This window comes from Gavialis gangeticus, unplaced genomic scaffold, assembly GCF_001723915.1.
Source record: "Gavialis gangeticus isolate Ggan-Ray unplaced genomic scaffold, GavGan_comp1, whole genome shotgun sequence".
Taxonomy (NCBI): Eukaryota; Metazoa; Chordata; order Crocodylia; family Gavialidae; genus Gavialis; species Gavialis gangeticus.
This window is the reverse complement of record NW_017729024.1, coordinates 96,896,647-96,901,349: the sequence shown is the minus strand read 5'-3', so window position 1 is coordinate 96,901,349 and position 4,703 is coordinate 96,896,647. Positions and strand designations below refer to the sequence as shown.

Sequence of the window (4,703 nt, the reverse complement as noted above, 5' to 3'; positions counted from 1 at the left end):
TGTGTGTGGTTGTGTGTGTGTGTGTGTGTGTGTGTGTGTGTGTGTGTGTGTGTGTGTGTGTGTGTGTGTGTGTGTGTGTGTGTGTGGCGCAGGTGGGGTGGAGCAGGGGGGTTGCTGACCTGGCCCGTGACAGCTGATTCAACTCCTTATGTGGTCTTCGGGCCCAAATAATTGCCGATCCCTGAATTAGACACTAGCAGCACTAAGTCTGGTCAACATCAAGATAGATTAATACATTCTTATTTTTCAAGTATGATTTTGCTAAACGGACCAAAATAAAAGTGAAATCAAAAGAGCTGGGGTACACAAGGAATGCAAAAATGGGGTGGTTACTAGGAAAATGTACCTGAACTAACAGGAAACCCTTGGTCACTAAAGTTTTTGGGGATTTGAAGTTGAAAGTCAAGGAAGAGGGAAAGGAGAATAAGTTATTTAAAATACTTGTTTTCTTCTTTCTTACCTAAAGGAGAATCAGTTTTTAAATATGTCAGAATCATTTCTTCTGTCTAAAGGAACAGGTAAAGAATTTTTTTAACTTCCATTTCTTTATCTTTTGCCTGAGTTATAGACATGTATAATGATTTTCTAGTTTTGTAAGATCCTGAATTTTAGCACTGTACAGCTCTCCAGTGATTGTCATCAGGAATTAACCAATATCTGAAGCACTTCAACATTGGGGTCTTGATGGTTCCTCCACTGAAATGAATAGTTAGAATACTTTTTTTCTACGGGGAACAGAAGGATGACAGTGGCATGAAAGACAGAGATTGCAAGAGTGCTTTATATTCCCCACCAAACCCATATAATACTGTGCTCTATAGTTAGTCCAACTGGAAGGATAGGCTATTAGCTACATTGTTTTTGAATTACACTACTTAAATAGTGTTTTTTCAGCTGAGTCATGTAACTCAAATTAAAGTATTAGCAAACAATGTTTCCTACTGCCTTCCACCCAAAAGGTCACTTGCTTACACTGAGGACTACTGGAATGACTATCAAATAGGGGTGCACTGATACTGAAAGCTGATTTTTAATGAGCCATACTGACCAATACCGGTCCGATTGCCAATATGCAGCCAGGCAGCTTGGAGAGCAGACTCCAGCTGGTAAATCTGTTATAGGGGAGAGGGGGGAGGGAGGGGATGTGGGGGGCAGGAGCAGATTGAAGCCCCCACAGTGAGGGAAGGAGTGGGGCTGGGGCAGATGCAGGCGCTGCACAGCCGGGGTGGAGTGTGGATGGAGCTGTGAGCAGCTCCTCCAGGCACCAGGAGGCATGGCTCCCACTGCTATGTGCACCCCAGGAGGACGTGGGGGCATGTATCCCTGGATCTGCGTGGAGGGCAGCTGCTGCTGGCCTGAACTCTTCTCGGAGTGCGGGCTGGGCCGGGCTGCACTCAGGGTGGGTGGCGGCAGTGCTGGAAGGGGAGCTATGGGGGCATGCAGCCACCCCAAAATTTGCTGTAGCCCCTTCCCAGCACTGCTGGCACCCACCCTGGAGTGCAGCCCCAGCCCAAACTCCCCTGCTGGGAGGAGCTCAGTGCCACCCCTGGCCCTAGTCCACAGTGGCAGCCCACCTTTGCCCCGTGTGCAGATCCAGGGGTTCATGCAGTGGTGGGAACTGCCACCCACTCTCCACAGCCCCCAAATGAACTGCTGATGGCTCTATTTCATGCCCTGCCCCAGCTGTGCAGTGCCTGCCCCTGCCCCTGCCCCAACTCCAGCCCCACTCCCTCCCTCACCGCTGGGGCCTCAATTCCCTCCCTCCCCACACCCCTTCCCTCACAACAGACTTACCAGCTGGACCTGGCTGTTCTCCACACTGGCAGGCTGCGTTCCTGGCTGCTTGCGTACTGCACTGCAGCTGTGTGCATGCATGGGGTATTTATCAGTGACAGCAACAGCCATATCAGCCAAAAAACCCGATTGCTGACACTGTCAATTTTCCTTATAACTATGCCAATCCAATATGGGACTGATGCATCAGTGTACCTCTACTATTAAACATGCATTATCTTGGCCTAGGTGTGCAATTCCCGCATATACTGAATTGTCCTTGCTCACAAAAATACACTGTGGATACATCTACACATACACTTAACTGCGCAGTAGACCAATTTTCTCTGGTGTAAAGCATCCCTGCCAGCCCTTCCACTGCCTGACACTGCCACCCAGAGCCTGGGGCTGACTGCCAGTCCTCTCTGCCAGCCAGGGGGTGCTCTGCCCCAGTGCAAACTGCTGTGATCCCGGGCACGTAAAGATGCTGCACTCAGGCACAGCTGCCTCTGACACAAACTGCAGTTGAGTTTATCAAGTTGCTGTAAAGGCACGTGTTGATGCACTTCCATTAAATTAAGACCTCTGTTGGGAGTATGAAAAGGTGTGCTCCTGAGCAACACAGCTGAGTCAGAAAAGCCCTTGATATTGACTCAGACCCTTGGCAGATGCCACATTTGTTGCGCATTATATGCAAGTATCGTGTAATAGATTATAACATGCTAACTGGCCATGTGTTAAAATTATGGCAGGACACATTCATACCACAAAGAAGTTGCTGTTCAGTGAGCAACTTTGTGCCTGATTCACCATTTTTATCAGGGGACAAACTGGTTTAATGTATGGCAAGTTACAGCTGGTTGCACAATACTTAGTTATAAGGTCTTGGTCACTAGCAAATAGGTCTTGGTCACTAGCAAAATTTCATTTTCAGTGGTACAATTTATTTTGCTGAGAGCATAAAAAGATGGATTAAGCACACTAGGATTTATTTCCCAGAGAGCACACCAGCAGCAAAATTCTTCTGGTGTGGATCAGGCCCTAGTTCAAGTCACCAGGTATACCAAGCACTTTTCCAATTCTACTGAAGAAACAGTGACACTTTATGTAGGAGACAAGACCACAAACAACTGAGGAAATTCTGAAAATAAATGATGAATCAGAGCCAAATCACATGAGCTGAGAGACTCTCCTTACACAAGGAGAAGAGCTAAGATGCTGATTTTTCAAAAAACTAGCAGACAGGTAGAGAAGCTTCTTTGAATGTTGCCTTAGGGCACTGGTATTCAACCACTAAACAGAGGCAGGCTGGATGCTTTCACCAGAGCGCCTCAAGGGATGACAAGATCGAACAGTCACAAACTCCGCAGCGACTGATTCAGGCTGGACATAAGAAAGAACTTTTTCACTGTCAGAGCCCCCAGGGTTTGGAACAGACTGCTGCCGGATGCGGTTCAAGCACCCACTTTGAACGCCTTCAAGACACGTTTGGAAGCTTATCTTGCCGGGATCCTATGATCCCTGCTGACTGACTGCCCCTGGGGTGGGGGGCTGTACTCGATGATCCTCTGGGGTCCCTTCCAACCCAAATGTCTATGAAGTCTATGAAGTAACCTTGCGGCACTGTGGGCCATCACTTCCCTCTAGTAGGGGAAGGGGCACAGAGGAAGAGAGGGGTAAGGTAGCTTGTTGCCAATGTCAAAGGGAGAGGAAGAAGAGGGATGAGAGCTTACCTTTTGGTAAGCAGTGCGTTCCTAGTGGAGGGGAGAGAATATGCAGCACCTGCTACTGGCGAGGAGAAAGGGAGAGAGCAGGGAGGGCTATGGAGGGGATCAGTGACACAGTAGAGGGCAGGGAAGAGGACAAGCCAGGCCAAGTTGCTTGCTGCTGATTCCCTGTACCACAGACCAGATCCAGGCACTTTGTGGGCCAGATCTGGCCTGTGGTACATAGCTTGACCACTACTAAATTAGAACAAGGCTGTTCAACTTTTGAGCAGCCAAGGGCAACATGCCATGCAGACTCTCCAGTTCCCCCCCTTCCAGCACATGGGCTCCTTGGACTCCCTTCCAGCCCTGTCTTAGAAGAAGTCTAGAGATATAGAGCTTCTTCAGCACAGAACTTATCAGAAATGCAGACCTGGTTATTTCTGAACAAGTAAATGCTGCTGTTCCCTTCCACAGCGTTTGTGGAAACAAGAATTTGTGAACCAATTAAAATGATACCTAACTCATCAGTTTCTGAATTTTTTGGAATTTTCTGTTTTATACTTGGTTAATGAAATTATTTCAACATGCCAAGCAGGAGGGAGGAGAAGAAGGGAGGGCAGAGGGGAGGCAGAATAATTCTGCTGCACTGCCTAGCAAGAGTTGCTTAAACTTTCAGTAGCAATATCATTACCATTGAAATGCAAAATCTATTTTCTCAAAGATGCTCAAAAATATCTGCATAATTAATTTAGGGTAATTATTATATTTATTCACTAAGGTTCTGCATCATTAAAGCAGAAGTATGTGTTTAAGTATATGGTTAAAACTAGCTTTATTCAGCAAAGCACAAACACATGCTTCTATATAGTTTCTTAGCTGAATAGGGCTAGATTTACACAGATGCTTAAAAGGCTAAGCACAAATTGAAGTGCTTTGCTGAATCAGGGCCTGAAGGACAGTCCTGCTACTAATGAAGTCACTAAAGTATTGCAGTTGAAGCGAACAGTGTTTCTATTTCATACTGCAATATGTATTGTGTTTTAATCACATTATCATTACTACTTTGTCTTTCATGTTCTTACATTAAATTTCACAGATGAATTTTTTACATGTTGAAGTTGTTCCCATATTACTCTTGTGTTTCATGTGACAAACTTTAAACTAAATTTTGATACACAGTAATTAATGGTACCCATCAGAAATCCAGCTCGGTTCATAAAA

General features: G+C 46.1%; 1 protein-coding gene across 1 annotated transcript in view; it reads right to left on the bottom strand.

Annotated features, from left to right (window-relative positions):
• The window catches only part of GNAQ (G protein subunit alpha q), a 215,548-nt gene that overhangs the window by 111,916 nt on the left and 98,929 nt on the right, over nt 1–4,703 (bottom strand). The gene's annotated exons all lie outside the window — the stretch shown is intronic.